We start from the raw sequence: 17,861 nt of genomic DNA on the forward strand, positions 1-17,861 counted from the left end.
TTTGAAAGTCCTGACCAAATAGAATTATGGAAAATATAAATCACAGAAATTGGATCAAGACGCGGAGCCCTGCACAGCGAGGTATTCATAGAGGAAGGGGCTTATGCACAAACACCTCTGGGAAGACTAGGGAGGCAGGGCAGCCGCAGCCAGTGCCCTGAATGAAAGACAGGGAGTGTAGTCAGCCTTTACCAGGCCCCTGAGGGCAACATAAACCCCCTCAGAGAGCACATGTACCCCAAGAGAGAGCAGTGAGGGCCCCATCTGTGCACACACCCTAACACACACAGTGCTATAGACTCCATCTCTGTGTGTACCCCAACACCCAGTGCTGTAGACTCCATCTCTGTGTGTACCCCAACACACAGTGCTATAGACTCCATCTCTGTGTGCACCCCAACACACACAGTGTACAGACTCTATCTCTGTGTACACCCCAACACACACAGTGGTACAGACTCCATCTCTGTGTGTACCCCAACACACACAGTGGTACAGACTCCATCTCTGTGTGCACCCGACAGACAGTGGTAGAGACCCCATGTGAGTGCATTACAGTACACATTGCTGTGGTTCCATTGGGAAACACGCACACATGCACACACACGCACACACTCACATTTGCACTAACTGTGCAAATTTATTAAATTTACTAATTTACCAAAGGGATGTAAGTGCACTGTATGACGATGTAGCTGGATGCTCTGTGCCCAGCATGTACACAGCATGTACACAGTAGTAAAGAAAAAAATTGTTCAGTGGCCCTGACTGCAGTCCAGTGGAGAAGGTTCTATGAGCCACCAGGCCAGCTTCAGGGACAGCAGCACACCTCACAGTGGAAAAAAAAATGGGCTCAGTCAGTCTGGAATGGGCAGGGATCCAAAGGGCAGGAGTGGACAGTGATTGAGACATCAGGGCAAAGGACTTTGGCTAAGCAAACCTCACATGATGCTGCTAGGGGATTAGACATTGCTCAGGTGGTATCTTCAATATGGTAAGAGAGAAACAGAGACAAACATGTTTGTGTCTTTCCACAATGTCAGAATGTATTGATTAACAGCGGTATATCCACAAGGTAAGGCTGTTTCAATGGCAGCGTTTGCCAGATAATCCGCTTTCTTTGATAGCCTGGCTGAGGCAAACACAGGTTCTTTCATTCCAATCTTAATTACCAATATTGACTCTCAGATCACACACCACACAGTAAATACATCTATCTATAGTTCTATCTATATATGTATGTTACATAATGGCTACAAAGGTTTGAAGAGGCAGGAAGTTTCAAAGAGTCTCTGAGAAGCCAAAGCTGGGAAATTGATAGGGCCATAAGAGTCTCTATTATTGATAAGATAAAGAGCAGAGTGGAGCTAGAGCAGACTGGAGAGACTGCAGTGGTTTTTGTGGAGTCAGGCCCGCTGTATGGTCAGAGCTGAGCTGCAGGAGTGAGGTGAAGTGAAGGGCAGGGCTGGGTCCAGATGAACCAGCGGGTCGACAGATGAATGGCAGGGCCAGACAAGAGAGCAGGAGGATGGCAGTTGAATAAACCACATCAACAGTGGGCACCAAGCTAAGCAGGAACCCCTGGGACAGCTAGATGTTCTCTGTCAGTTCTTCTCACCACACCCACGCGCCCCCTACACACACATACCGTACGCACACCCACCCTACATACACACACACCCTACACACACACACACATACCCTACACACACATACCCTACAAACACACCCTACACACACATACCCTACAAACACACCCTATACACACACACCCTACACACACACCCTACACACATACACACACCCTACACACACACCCTACACACACATACCCTATACACACACCCTACACACACCCTACACGCACACACACCCTACACACATACCCTATACATACACCCTACACGCACACACACCCTACACACACCCTACACACCCACACCCTACACACACCCTACATACACACACCCTACACACACACACCCTACACATACACACTCTACACACATACCCTACACACACACACACACACATACACACACACTGTTTGGGGCAAGGAACGGGCATTACCATCCATCCCTGTACTAGAGCTCTACCTCCTTCTGAAGGCTGGGTGAGGGATTTCTATCTTTTTCTTGGTCCGGTATGTCTGGTGGGTTCTTGGGTCTGCTTCTCTAGTATAAATTCAATATGCCCATGTGCTTCTACAGTCTATTTATTAATATGTATGTGCTTCCTGTGTGGTGTTGGACAGATGATATCATTCCTGTGTCCACCTAGGCACACAGTCACCGTCTATCTTCAAAATGGAGTCAAAAGCTACTTATAAAATGGAGTCTCTCAGGGCAACTCACAGCCTAAAAAAAAAAAGAAGAAGCTGGGTGTGGTTGCTCACACTTTTAATCCCAGCACTCTGGAGGCAGAAGCAGGCAGATCTCTTTGAGTTCAAGACCAGCATGGTCTACAGAGTGAGTTCCAGGACAGCTAGGGCTCTGTTACACAGAGGGGGGAGAAAGTGAACAAACAAAACAAAGAAAAAACCAGTTTTGAACAATATGAGTCACTTATGGCATAACTTGATCTCAACAGATGGGGAGCACCCTAAAAACACCTGGGGATGCTCGGGTGTCAGAATAAGGGCTTACTGACCTGGCTTAGCAAAGTTCCTTCTTTTGTATGAGAACTTCAGGGACAGGATGAGAGCAGGAGCACAGGAATCTGGATGAAGGGTGGCCAAGATCTTTGTCCACACCCAATGTACGCATACTTCAACGTAGTCCAAAACTCCATACATGCACATATCCACGCTCTCACAGATATGGCCTCTCACATGTGTGGGTACACTTCAACAGAAACCCTGGCCCACAAATCCTCATCCCTTCCTATACACCCAACGCCCCCTTATAGCCCTCTCTCTCCTATATGTGTAGATTTAAATATACCCAGTGTGACCAGGAACTTTTTTACATTTTTTTAAAGAAATGCATGGTTGGAAAAACTAATACAAAGAGCATTGGGCCCCATAGGTCCAGGAACCAATCTCATCTCCTTGCCTTGTTCTGAAAGGCAGCTGAGTAGCCAAGAACTGCCTGGACAGAATGGCTAAGCAGAGGGCGGAATGGTTCATTACCCTGGCCAGAAAGGCCCCATATACCAGGAGCTGGCTGCGGTTCAGAACTGAACGGGGAACTGGGAGCCCCAGCAAGCCCTGGTTCTGAGCACGCCACTCACAGTAATGGTGGATTGAGGATCAAAAGAGCAGGTAGGGAGAAGGTGTGTGAGGTTGGAAACAAGAGGCTATTGAGCTGTTCCTACCAGCCAGGACTGCACATGAAACACACAAAGGCTGACCTCAGCCTCGGACCCCAAAGCACACTCCAACAGAAGCAGAACAGAGACGCCCCAGCCCAACAAGGAGGGGCCTCTTTTTCAGTATGTCTTGGAAAGGAACTGAAGAGCTCTGAACCCAAGATGAAGTCTTAGAGGGCAGCAGGAAGCACTCAGAGTTGAAGGATAATGGATTACAGTGCTGTGGAACGGGAGGGACACCAGGGCAAACCACGGGGCCTTTTGCTTACAGTAGGAAAAAGAACACAGCCTCCATGTCGGTTTGGTGCACGAGTCACACGTAGGGCTTGAGAAATCGACAGGACAGCCAAAAACTAAATGAGAAACAGAGACGCGAGGAGACCATGATAAACAGAAGTTAATAAGTAGGGACTTGTATGGGAAGGGTCACAAAGGCCAAAACCTGGTCTGGGAGACAGGTGAGAGGCGCCAACTGCCATCTGATGGAAAGTTCAGTGGCCGGAGGGGACAGATTCAGATAATGGGAAGCCGGAAGAGGTCTGTAACTGCAGAGATGGCCCAGACTTGATTGCCTGTAAGAATGTCACAAACACATTGCAGCAATCGGTCTGAAAACTGGGAAAAACAGCCCAGTCCCCGGGGGAAATACGACATGCAAACAGGGCTAAGGTGAACAGTAAACCTTGAATAAACCAACTCTTTAGAAAGGTGCTGACGCCACAGCTAAACCATGCCCTCCAACACTGCTCTTTTCAAAAACACTTTTCAAAAACAGTATCGTGCCCATAGCAACCATGGCTTCACATCAGAAACCAGAGTGGTGGGATTTGAGTGTACACCACATTAAAAAAAAAGTGTAAAAGTCTCAATGACATGTTGAGGACTGGCACGTAGCTCAGCGATAGAGCATTTGCTCCGCATGCAGGAGACCCCTGAAGCTGCAAAGGTCAAAAGCTCTTTTATAGTAGCCCCAAACACACCATGGTTCTGGAAAGCTGGGCGTGGTGGCGCTTGCCTTTGGTTCCAGCACTGGGGAGGCAGAAGCGGGAGAATCTCTGGGAATCTGAGGCCAGCCTGGTCTACATGTACAGTTCCAGGCTAGTCAGGTCTACACCGTGAAAGCCTGGCTCACAATAACAAAACCAAAAACAATGGTAGTTTCAGCATGAAAGTCAAGAAAGCTGTCTTCCAAAAACCTACAGAAAAGCTTCGCCCTGGGAAGTGGATGGCTGAAACAGTCTCTTCCTGACAAAGAACCAAACAAGAGCCTAGCATGAAATACATCCATGATCCCAGCACCTGGGAGAGTGGGGTAAGAAGGTTGCTGAGAGTTTGGGGCCAATCTGTCTAGGCTACAGACAAAGAACATGTCTTAAAAACAAAAAAGGGGAGTAAGAACTGGGAACAGTGACTCACAATTGCAGTCCCAGCACTTAGGAGGCTGAAACAGGGTGATTCTGTGAGTTCAGGACAAGCCTAGATCACGTATGTAGCAAGTTCCAGTCTGGCCTTGGCTATAAAGTAAGAAGGTATCTCAAAAACTAAATAAAATAAAATCATTTAAAGCAAGGCTGGGCTGTGGGTAAGGTGGCAGAATGCTTGCCTAGCATATGCAAAGCCCTGGATTCCATCCCCAGCACTTGGGGGTCGAGGCAGGAGGATCAGAAGTTCAAGATTCTCTTCATCTAGTGAAGAGCTTGAGATCAGCCTGGACTACATGAGACTCTGCCTCAAAAACAAACAAACAATAAAAAAACTAAAGCAAAGGAGCAAGAACGTCAGCCTGTACTTCAAACAGACCAGATGTCCTAGTCGGAGCCTGAGACAAGATAAAGGAATGTTTTGAAGAGGGATTTGCAAGCAAAGAAAAACTCTGTTATCATTATGAACAGCTGAACCAAGGGTTCTGAGCCGTCAGAAGTGCTCGAGACGGAGCCACGGAGGCTCCCTTAGGGTTAGAGCAGAGCTGAGACATGATGGCTTGAAGATGCTGTCCAGAGCTGGCTGGGGTGGTGTGCTCTGAGAACCCCAGCAACTGTGGAGGTTGAGGCAGGAGGATCATGTGGCCAGGCTGGACTACAGTGACACTTTATTTCCTCCTTCCCTCCCCAAAGAAAAGTATACCATTCAAAATGGAAATTTTTATTTTTAAAAATGAATTGTGAGTGGAATGTGTGCTTGTGAGTTTACCATTCTACACATGTCAAGGCCAGAGAACAACTTTTGGGAGTTGGCTCTCTTTTTCTCCCATGGAATTTGGAGATCTCAGGTGGTTGGGCTTGCATAGCAAACATTTCTGCCCACTGAGCCATCTTGTCAGCCTTTAAATTGAAAAAAAAAAATCAAGCATATGATAAAAATTAATCCAACAAAAGACTCACAGGACCATTCTGGAGAACGTATAAAAATAAAACCTGTCACTGAAAGATAGTCAAGGGATGAGGGCTACTTAACTGGTCTTGTGTTCCAATCCTCAGTTAAAGAGGAAGTCTGGGAACGCCATGTAAGACCATAGTGGTAGCCACAGGGACCCATTGGGTCCAAACAGTGGGTAGAGACAGGCTTAGCCCCGTGGGGTGTGGGCAGCGGACTCAGAGCCTTGGTGCAAGGTAAATTGTGAGTAGCAGAAGGCACAAGGCAAGGTGCCTGGGAGGAGGAGCACCCTGACCAGACACCAGGGGGTGCTCAGGTGTCAGAATGGAGAGCCTAAAGACTTGACTAACAGGATTCTTTGTTAATGCCTAGGGATGGGCTCAGGGGGGAAGAGCAGGGGCCTGGCTGCAATGTGGCTAAGCAGAGAATCTTGCTAAAATAAGCAATTTTTTATCATCCACAGAAAACTCAAGGCAGTGCTAAGAAAAAGTGGCAATTGAACCAAATCAGAAGTCTCTGCTGAGTGTGGCAGCAGGTAGGACACGTGTGTGGTCCTAGCACTTGGGAGGGAGAGTCCAAAGAATCCCAAATTTGAGACCAGCTTGAGTAACACTGTGAGTTCAAGACCAGCCTGGGTTACACAGCAAGACCCTGTCTCAGAAAACCAAAGTTTGGGCAGGGTGGGTGCTGGGAAAAGAAGAAAGAAAGAATTCTGAACACCCACCCATCAAGGGCCAAAAATCAGGCTTTGGTCATAAAGAATTCCATACCACTGAAGCATCTGACCCACAACTCAGTCACTGAGGCAAAGCCCAGAAGGTACAGGCTGGATGGAGAGGAGCAGCATGCAAAAGGGGAATGCAGCAAGATACCATCCCCCATACAAACTCAAACCATTTTACATGGAAGAGGTGGACTGGGCTGGGTAAGGGTCAGTGGTAGCACACTTGCTCCATTATGCTCAAGGCCTTGGGTTTGAGCCCCAGAAACTCAAAAAAAAAAAAAAAAAAAACCTAAACTGAGCTAAAAAATTTATCATATGTGCTTGGACTTGCAGAGCACGGCAGAATTCAGATGAAGGGTCCCTGGAGCCCTGCAGGGGAGGGAACATGCGGGCCAAGGGGCCACACAGAGCCTAGGGGTGCATTCCTTACGTTCCTTGTCTTGCGCCAGCACTGGACAGGCGGGTGGAGGCTTTTCCTGTTTTAATTATGCCTTCTGTACGTCTCAACAGTTAAACAGTTCAATAATTATTTTCTATGGAGGGAAGGACATCGCAAAAACTCTATCTTTATATTCACAAGCAAACAGAACAAAAACTTCAGTAACTAGGGAAAGCCATAAATAAACCCTATCTTTGTCTGTCCAGCCAGTAAAGCCCTGAGCCCCCAGCTCAGGCAGGAACCACGCACGGATGCCTGCTTTTGCCATTACGGCTCTACCCGGGTCTGAAAACCCAAGACAATGCGAAAAGATGTTCAACGGAAATAAGATGTATAACTTCTGGAAAGGAGGAGACCGAAATACCACATTCTTGCGGCCCCCAGAGAACCAGCGGAAGAGTTCTCAGGATGGACGAGGGGTTCAGGGAGCAGTCAGATGCAAAGTGTGTATTGTAAATCAATATATTTTATTATTTTCCACCAGTAACCAGCCAGAAGATACAGAAGAGGGGAAAAAGTTTCCGTTTAAAAAAAAAAAATCATAAAAACAACGGCCGAAACCAAAGGCATAAAAGTATTTAGACACGATCCTCCTGAGAACTGTTCTGGTCTACAGAAAGAAAATTTCAAACTACTAAAACATGCTAAAATGAAACTTAAGGAAAAGATAAAAACAGAAAAAAAATCATGCTTTTGCACAGATAGCTTGACTCTTAAAATAATCATTTATTTTTCCAAAATTAGTGCATACTGTATGGTTGACCAGATTTTTAATCAAAATTATTTTCGATTTGATTTTTAAGCAAAATTATTTTGCTTGTTGGGATTCATGTAGACTAAGCTGACCTTGGACTCATTACGTAGCCAAACCTGCCTCCACCTTCCAAGCGCTGGGATGGTAGGTTAGTGCTCCAGTATTCAGGATCAAGCAAAATCTGAATAGAGTTTTCTTGAAAATAAAGGTTGAGCCAGGGGTAAGACAGCCTTTGTAGTAACAAATCTAAGACTCAATACAGAGGAAATATGCAGCTGAGAAAGCGCAGGGTCCAGTCTCCTAAGGTGTGTTTCCTGCCTGCTGCGGTGCACAAAACACCCTTGCTCTTTGTCTCCTGTGACTCTCACAGCAAAGGAAGTGGACCCTACCATCATTTGGATTCCCAAATGAGCAGCACACAGAGCTCAGGCCAGTCCCCACAGAGCCCCCAGACCACCCAGCTACCAAGTGACAAGCTCAGCAGGAACAACCTGGCCTTGCCTTCCCTGCCCTCTGCTTTTCTCGACTATAGTATTCATCCTTTTCCCACAGCGTTTATCAAAATAAAACTGTGAACACATGAGAGTTTTGGGAGGGGGTGTAGGGGCCGCCCAGTTGAGAAGGGGATATATTTAACAGAGAAGAATGGAAAAACAAAATATAAATTTGGGAAGAAAAACATAAGAGAATGAGATTTTTGCTCTATGCCAATAACTAAAGGGAATTGGGAAGTTCAGCAGAAGAAAGATTGTCAAAAATCAATTCCACGTGGCTGTGATCAAGGTACATTGAATGTGTGAAATGTTCAAAGAATAAATAAAATAGTATTTTAAAACTAAAAATTCAGATAGGCAGTAAAATCTGGTTTTGTTCGTTTGTTTTTGTTTTCAAGCTGAGAAGCATTTTCCCCAGCTTAAAACAAAACAAAAAAAAAAAAAAAAACAACACCCAGAATAGTAGAGGAAAAGGAGGTTAGTAAATTCTACTTCTTAAAAGTTAGTGTTTTTGAAAGAGTCTCAGGTAGCCCAGGCTGGCCTTGAACTCACTGTGTAGCCCAGGCTGACCTTAAACTCATTACGTTGCTCAACATGACCTTGAACCTCTGATCCTTCTGCGTCCACTGCTGGGAAACTTTAAATTTCTATATGTCAAAACATTGTCCACCAAAATGAAAAGACACATTTCCACTCCTGGCTAAAATGGAGTAACAGAAACCGGATTTACCCGCCTGCCTGCAGCAGCCAACAAAACAACAGAACAAAACAGACACAAAGCCATGAAACAATGGTGTCTAGGGCCAGCACATCAGCTGGCAAAGACAATGACCCCTGCGCAACGGAAACGTCTAGGGGCCTCTCGCTGCCCAGCTCTCTTCCCTGAGAGAATTCCCAGGCCTTAGGCAGGAAGGGAGCAAGGTGGAGCCTCAGATACTCGAGTGAAAGAGCTGAGCAGAGGGTCTGAGGGACTGAGGTAACTGGAGTTCAAGAGACAGCCTGGGGAGGGGGGAGGGCAGCTTTGCACAGTGGGAGAACCTGGGGTCCTGCAATCGCATAGCAAGCATGGCTGGGGCCAACACCGAGCCTGGGAAACAATCTTCTGAGCCCTGCAGCTTCCCAGGCCCAGGAATGGTGGCTGTTCCCACCAGCCGGGGCAGAGGGCTGCAGGCTCACAGGTCTTGGGTCTGGGAAACTTTGCCCAAGACTTAGGGACCTTTGGCCCGGAGCTGAACATTCTTCCAGACCTGCCTGTGAGAAATCATAAAAACAAGACCTGAAGGATCCAACTCCCAACTCCCCCCCGCCCAAATATCCCCTGCCTCTGTGTATATTTTGAGATAGGGTTACAGCCTGCTTACTCAGTTTCTACAGTGCTAGAGATCAAACCCAGAGCTTTGTGTGTGCTGGGCATGAAGTCTATCAACTATAAAGCTCAAAAATATTTATAGAAATGTAAAGATATTAGGCACTTGCTGAGGCAAAACTCAGGATGTCCAGGGTCCCATAAAACCCATCAAGCAGAAACAAAGCAGGAAAGGGGCAAGGGTCACCAGGCCAAAGCAAATGGGGTGAAGCTGAATGAGACCCCAAGGTACCCACTGAGACAGACTGCAGGGGGCACAGCTGGAAGGCGCTGATGAAAAAAAAAAAAAAACGGGATGAAGAGATGAAAATAAGTTCAAATCAATACAAAGTGGAGTTGGGGGTAGGTGGGTAGGGGGCCATGGCACAAAACAAACAGCTACGAAGACGCAGGCTGAAAACAGTCCTGAGCAAACGGCGGGGCAGGCAAGGGTCGCTCAGATAGAACGTGTGCTTAGCCTGCACAAGGCCCTGACTTCCATCTTTGGCATCCAAAACGCAAAGTGGTAGTTCCAAATATCCCAGGTAAGAAACAGACTGCAAACTGAGGCTGGGGTGTAGCTAGAACCGTAGAGCACCCACCCAGTGAGCACGAAGCCCTGGGGTCATAAATGCAGGGTTGCGGGGCACAGCTGCCATCCCAGACTACATGTGACAAACAAACAGAACAGTTCCTTTTTCTTAGAACAGCCTGGCTGTGTTTTTTCCTTTCTTCTTTTTTCTTTACTTTAACCCTTGTGCTTAAAATCATTTAAAACATCTTTTTTAGAAACCAGAGAGATGGCTCAGTTGTTAAAAGCACTTGCTGCTTTTTCAGAAGACCTGCAACAGCCACATGGCAGCTAACAACCATCTGTAACTCCAGTCCCAGAGGATTCAATGCCTTTTTCTGCCTTCTGGGGACACTGCACTCACCTTGGTGAACAAACATACATACAAGAACACACTCATACATACAAAATAAAAATAAATTTAAAATAAAATAAAATTTTAAAACAGATCCAAATCTGTTTCATACTGGCAAAGAAAGGAAGGGGGAAATCAAGTTTGCCAGACTGGATGTAACAACAACAAAACAAAAAAGACAACCCCCTTTCTCCCCTTCACCGCACTCCCCCACCCCCAGCGTCCCACACCATCCCCCTAGTGCTTTAAATGTAGACACAAATGGTTTAAAAGAAATAACAAAGTTTCAAATGATGCCAGCAGAAACTCAGAGAATTGAAAGGAAGAATAAAGGAATCCCCAGCTGAGCCAGGCTGCCATGTGCCCAGTGTGCCATGACCAACCCAGCACTGGAGAGGCTAAGGCAGGAGGATTGGGAGTGTGAGGCCAACTTGGATTATAGAGTGAGACATTGTTTCCCAGAAAGACAGGAGTGAGAAGCTCCGGCTGGTGGTCTAACACTTTAGTGACTGTCTCCCAGTAATTAACAGCACAAGAGGGCGGAAAACCAGCAAGCCTGGGGTGGACCTGACCACACAATCACCTTAGGCGGCCTGATTGACAGTGGCAGGGTGTCCCCTCCAAGGCATGCTCTTCCCAGTATGTAGAAAGTACCCACACACACCAGCCCGAATTCTGGGCCTTTACATCAGCCTTAATAGGTTGAGAAGGATTCAAGCCCTATAAAGTATGTGCTTTGACCATAATGGAATTAAATTATAAATCAATAACAGAAAGATCCTTGGAAAATCCCCAAGTATTTGGAAACTCAATAACATACTTTTAAACAAGAAAAAAACTCAACAAGGAAATTGGGGAGTGTTCTCAACAGGATGAAAATGAACACCCAGAGCTGAGGGCTAAGAAATGCCACTCAGGAGGCACTCAGGGGAAACGCTTGTCGCCTGAAGGCCTGTGTGAGAAACTGAGAAAGGGCTTGACCCGGGGATCTCAGCTCTCACATCTCAGAACACAGAAAAAGAAAAACAGCCGGACCAAAGGAAGCCGGAGGAGGGAAATAGTCCAGCCGGGAAGTGGAAGCTGGGGGGGTAAAAAAAAAAAAAAGCAATGAGAAAAATCAAGAAACCCCAAACCTGGTTCTTAGAGAATCAGTACAATCGATCAACCTCTGGCCAGTGTGATGAGGTGGGGGTGAGGGACCTAAAAAAGCCACCATCAGGAAAGAGGGAGGTGGCACCGTTACAGCCTCTAAGGAAATATTTTGAACAACTTTATGTTAATAAGACTGACAAGCTAACTAAATGGATACATCTCTTGAAAGACTCAAAATGCCAGAGCTGTCAGAGAAGCAGGACCCTGGGAGTGCTCACAGTACAGAAAGTAACTCAAGCCTTTCCACCCAAACCCCCCAGGCACATGGCTTCTCCAGAAGAATCTGACCAAATATTTAAAGAAGCTAGAATAGCCATTACATACATTCTTAAAAGAATAAAGAGGAGAGAGGTACCTCCCAAGTGCATGAGGCCAGATTATCCTATACAAAATCAATGTCATTATAAGAAACCAAAAGCATGGACCCCAGCAGAATCCAGCACTCCATAAAAAAAGAGAATGCATGGTGATCAACTGTGGTTCACTTCAAGGAACTAATGAAAAGTTACTCTAACACTGGAAAATCAAAGCGATCCATTGTATGAGGAACTCAAGGAGGAAAAACACAACTGCCCTTTGGTTATTTGAGACAGAATCTCAGGCAGGCCCTCACTAACCATGTAGCCTAGGTTAACCTCAAACCTCTGACCCTCCCACCTCCACCTCTTGAGTGTTGGGATTCTTAACCACCCACAAGGCCCAGCTGACATGATCATCCCATTAGGTATGGGAATGGCATTAGTAAACATTCATTCCTGACATGGGGGGGGGGGAACAGCGGCTCTCAGCAGTGGTATGGAGAGAACTCCCTCGGCTCCCCCAGGAGGTCCAAGGCAGCCCTCCCTGCTGCTGAGAACCAGAAGGGGCCTGGGATAGCGGATAGCTGACATCCCCAGGCCCCTGCTGTGCCCTCTTGCATTTCTCCAGTGGGGTTGCTCCCTTGGGCAATCCAGGAGAAGCGGCTACAAATATGAAGGTAAAGTTGAACGTGGTTTTGTTTAGAGATTACACGGACATCTTATGTGATAAAATCTACACCCCCAAAATTGCAAATATGGGTTTGGTAAGGTTGCAAGAGACAAGATGGATACACAAGATCAAGTTTATTTCCATGGAATGGTCTGGCATTGACATCTTCAAGATGTCCCTTTCCAGCGATATAAAAATACTCCATGCTTAGTTCTGACACAATACCTCGAAAAGAAAAAAAGGAAAGAGAAGAAAGAAAAGAAAAAGAAAAAACCAGAACTGAAGGATAGACATCCTTGAATAAATGGGGCTGCTGAGGGCTAATGTTGATAAGCAGCCCATTTCTCCCTGAATTTGTAAAAATTAACTGGCGATTGTAAAATTTAAACTGATGGAGAAACCTGCTGAGACTGAGATAAAATTGTTCTTGTCAGACCCAAACAACTTGAGGGCCGGGAAGCAATAAAGACCTCCTGCCTGACTGGCTGAGATAACTACTTTCTCAGGCACATTCTGAAGGCCCACCAGAGATTCCTTCTCATTCCACACCCCCATCGGCTCTGCACATATGCACAGATTTTTGCAACAAAGTTTATCTTTAACATTCTTTAAGCCTGCGGCAATGCCTACAAGACACTCTGGACAGAACACATAACCCCACGGAGGTACCTCCACCAAGGAGCTGGCGCCAAAGCCGCCCCTGGCTCTTCAAGATTGACCGCTGAACTTTGTTCCCAGGGAGCTTACGTAAATGTCTCCCTTTTTATGCTCTTAAAAACTTCCCGTTCGTCCAACCTTTGAATGCATGCATACTTTACAGTGGCTCCAGAGCTTCCTTACAATGTTCTGCAGATGAGATCCCCTGTAAACATCATCACTGGTAATGTTTTTGTGGACAAATGGTCCCAAACAGCCCAAACATCCTTAAACAAGAACAATAAAATCAAAGAGCCCATATTCTGAGAACAAAAACTCTATAACAGTGTGGCATGGGTATAAAACACCGGAATAGGTCAAAGGAACAAGATGGTCCAGAGATGTGCACGCAGGGACTTGAAAACAAAACATTTTTATTACATGTTCTTGTTTATTTTATGTGGAGGGTATGCACGACACAGTGCTTAGGTGGAGGTCAGAGGCCAACTCTTGGGAGTTGGCTCTCTCCACATGGGTTCTGGGAATCCAGTTCAGGTAGTCATCTCACATAGCAAGCGTCTTTACCTACTGAGCTGTCTCTGCCTTTCAACACAAGATGCAAAGGCATCTTAGGTGCAAAACCACTTATTTGAGAAAATTGGCTAGAACAACTGAATATCCAAAACCAAACAAAAAAAATGGAAAAAAAAAAGAAAAAGAAAAGAAAAATAGCAGAGTTCTTACCTTATACTGGATGTAAAGTCTATTTTACAAAGGAATAGTAGGAATAGACTATAAGAGAAAATCTTTGTGGTTGGGGGTCATTCAAAGAATGGTAACTACAAGGAGGCTGAGAAGACAAGGTAGGAACCAAGAGAGAGCTTCTCTGCGTAGCTGCAATTCATTAGGTCTGATCCAGGACCCTTCAGGAGCTCTCAAAAATCAATGATCAGAAAGCAAACACCCCAAATGCAAAACGTTCGGCCAAGATCCGAACAGCAAGACAGGAAGAGGCACGTAGAAGCTGGTAAAGCAAATGTGTGGCTGGAGAGATGTGAAGTGGAGACTCGGTCACACTAGACACTACAGGGCAGGCTGAAGTGAGGTCACCAAGGCCAGCCTGGCAGGACGGCTCACGCCTGTGATCTCAGCACTGTGGAAACAGGGCAGAACAGTTTTGGATAGTTTGAGGCTAGCCTTGTCTACCCAGTGAGATCCTGTTTCAAAAAGTCAGAAGAGCCAGATGCAGTGGTACCTGGCATGATTTTTAATTTAGTACATTCTACTAGGAAGGCAGAGGCGGGTGGATCTTTGTGAGTCCCAGGTCATCCAAGAGTACATTCTGTCTCAAAAACAAATAAATAATCAAGTCAAAAAAGGGTTAGAAATGTATGTAGCTCAGCTGGTAGAATGCTTGCCTAGCATGCCCAGCGTGTTCAATGCCTAGCACTGCTTAAACCAGCGTGGTAATGCATGCTTGTGAACTAATACTCAAGAGGTAAGGGTAGGGGGGTTAAGAATTAAATGTCATCTTGGCTATATAGTGAGCTAAATGGCATGAGATTATCTATCTATCTATCTATCTGTCTGTCTGTCTGTCTGTCTGTCTATCTATCATCTATCTGTCTATCTATCTATCTATCTATCTATCTATCTATCTGTCTGTCTGTCTCTCTGTCTATCTATCTGTCTGTCTATCTGTCTATCTATCTAGCTATCTATCTATCATCTATCCTCATCCTATCTATCTATCTATCTGTCTGTCTGTCTGTCTATCTATCTATCTATCTATTTGTATATACATACACACACACACACACACACACATATGAGGAAGATTTGGAGGAGGAAGAGAAAGACAAAGTGGCAGAGACTGGGGAGGACAGATCACGAGGATAAACACTGACTGTATTGCAACCTGGGAACCTGGGAGATGAATCCTAGCAGAAATGCACCGTGAAAGCTGTCAGACAGAAGAGACCACACCCTACAAGCTCATTTTCATGACACGTCAAAAATGGCAGGGAGCAAGGGTCCAAAGAGATGTGGGAAGGACCACAAAACCATAGGGATGCTTCGTTGGCATCTCAGACAGCAATTTGTGTTAACACAAATCCAAATGCCCACCGTAAATATGGCCTGCCAATTATACATTATGAAAGCCACCTTCAAATTAAAAGGCTAATGACAAATTGGAAAAGAGGTGTGTGTGTGTGTGTGTGTGTGTGTGTGTGTGTGTGTGTGTGTGTGTGACAGGGTTTCTTATAGTTCAGGCTGGTGTCCAAAACATTGTGTAGCTGAGGATGACTTCAGACTTCTGGTCCTCTTGCCTCCACCTCCTAAATTGTGGGATTACAGGCGTGTCCCACCATGTCTGGTTTATCCAGTGTTGGAGATGTGGCTTGCTCAGAGGCCACAACCACTACATTTGAGCCAGAATGGAGCCGAGGTTGGTGTTAGGAGGATCTGGTGTATTCCCTAAAGTCGTCCCCTACACTGTCCATCTTCAGTCCCAGAATCATCTGACACCCTATTTGAAAATTCCAATCAGAAGAGAAATGTGGCACCTTGGTGGGACAGGCTTGGGGTAGGCAGTTGAAGTGGCATAATATTCCCGTTTACAACGTGTCCCAAGATTAGTTGCTCATGACTCTCCAAAGGCCCTTACTTCTCTCTTTCTTTTCCAAGCCATAAAGTACTCGGCTCCCAGACGCTGTGGCATCATCTCCCTGCTCTGCACCTTCTTCATTCCTAGTCCCTTCTACTCCTGCCCTTTAGGGAGTCTTTTCTCCCTGAGTTATACACCACCTGTTACTTATATGGTTGCCTCCTACTTGAATGCTTTCTTCCCAAGGGGCGTCTCAGAGCCATCTCGTTTGAGATCAGGCCAACAGGATAATTCAGTTTGGGTAAAGGTGCTTGTTTCCAAGCCTGAAGAACCTAAATTCAATTTCTGAGACCCACGTGGTCTAGCAAGTCTGCTGCCCAGCAGGCATGGCCAGCTTTGAACTCAGCTTTGGGCTACAAGCTTGAACCAATCAACTGGCAGCTTAAAATATAGCTTCCAATAATGCTTAATAAGGAAACACCAACGCTGGACTTTTCTGGTTCTCATGTCTCCTCTTCTAGCCAGTGGCCTCTCAGAAGAGATGTGGAGTGTGCAGGGGTGTGTGTGTGTGTGTGTATGTGTGTGTGTGCACGCACGCGCGCACAGGGCTGTGGTAGGCCAGTCAGACTGAGCAACAAGAGAAGGGAGAGGAAGGGGGAGAAAAGTCTGACCTGGAGATGTAGGGAAAGAGGCTTCAGAACTCAGGCTAGGCGAAGACCATCTGCTGCTAGGCAATGACCCATCCAGCCAGCAGTCTCGTGTGGGTCATAACCACACTCAGTGCATATCGTAACACAGGAGGCCTAGAAATGGGCACATGGGAGGGGACTTCTGTTCATTACCTTATTATTCATCTTCAGTTCCTTCATCCTGGGTAACCTCAATGGTCATTTTCATCACTAAACAGGTGGGGCAGGGGAGGGTGTAGTCCAGATGCTCCTCGAATAATGGTTCTCAACCTGTGGGTTGTGACCTTTTTCCCAGGGGTCTCCTAAGATCGTGGAAAACACAGATATTTATATTATGATTCCTAAGAGTAGCAAACGTACAGTTATGAAGCAGTAACAAAAATAATTGTATGGTAAAGGGTCACAGTCTTAGGAAGGTTGAGACTCACTGTCCCAGAGTCACCACTGTTCTACCCAGCTAGTTCTAGAAACACAGAGCACTACCCGGCTAGGGAACCAGAACCTGCTGGGGGTCCACTTAGAGAGTGCCTGATATCTCCACCCATGCCTCCTCCCCACAACCTGCCTCAAAAAGCAACTATGTTGCCATAGGGTAAAGATAGAAAGCTGGGAGGCGGGGGAGCTGGAAACCAGCAGAGGAGAACGTGTAGGGGAAGTGGGGCCCACAAGCAGGGAAAAGCTGCAATACCAAGCCAGGGGCAGGAGCTATAGACAGGGGTCCCTTAGTAAGGGCCAGGTTAGAGGGTCCCTGGCCTGCAGGGCAGAAGGCCAGTGAACAGAAAGGCCTAAGAAAGCTAGTGGCCTCTTGAAGGAGGTGTGGCCAGGGGCTCCTGGGACAGGGAGTATGCAGGGCTGCTGGGCTGCAAATGTGGCTGGGCAGCCAAGAAAGGGAGGGAAGGAGAAAGGAGGGGGTCCTGGGAGTCTAGCCTGGGAGGAAAAACAACCCAGTCCGGGTTGGGAGAGGGGCCTTAGACCTCAGACAGGAGGTCCAGCCCACCCCACCCTTCCCAATCTCTGCTGCCTAGGCTGTGACTGAATTGTTGAGGAGGGCTAGGGTCCTGTGTGGACTGGGGGAGGGGGTAGCCTCTTGATGTGCTTGTAGGAGGGAAAGGGACAAAGAGGTGGGTATAGAGGAAGGCAGTGTGGATGTTTATACAGCTAGGCGGTGGGACACAGGGTGGGGGCTGGACAACCAGGCCTTGGTGAGCCTTATGGGGTGGATTAATCCAGTTGAGAAAAAGTGGAGTAGGAACAAAGGTAGTGCTGGACTACCTACAGCAAGGAGGAGGAGGAGGTTCACAGGGTAGATTTGGGGGTGCAGGGTGTATGACAGTGCTTGGCGGGACCATGCAATGTTGGGACAGGGAAGCAGGACAGTGGGTAGGTGCCCTTTGTAGAATCTATCAGCCAGCAGTGCAGAAGTGCGGAGTAGCTCATGGCAAA

This window comes from Arvicola amphibius, chromosome 1, assembly GCF_903992535.2.
Source record: "Arvicola amphibius chromosome 1, mArvAmp1.2, whole genome shotgun sequence".
In the NCBI taxonomy this organism is placed as follows: domain Eukaryota; kingdom Metazoa; phylum Chordata; class Mammalia; order Rodentia; family Cricetidae; genus Arvicola; species Arvicola amphibius.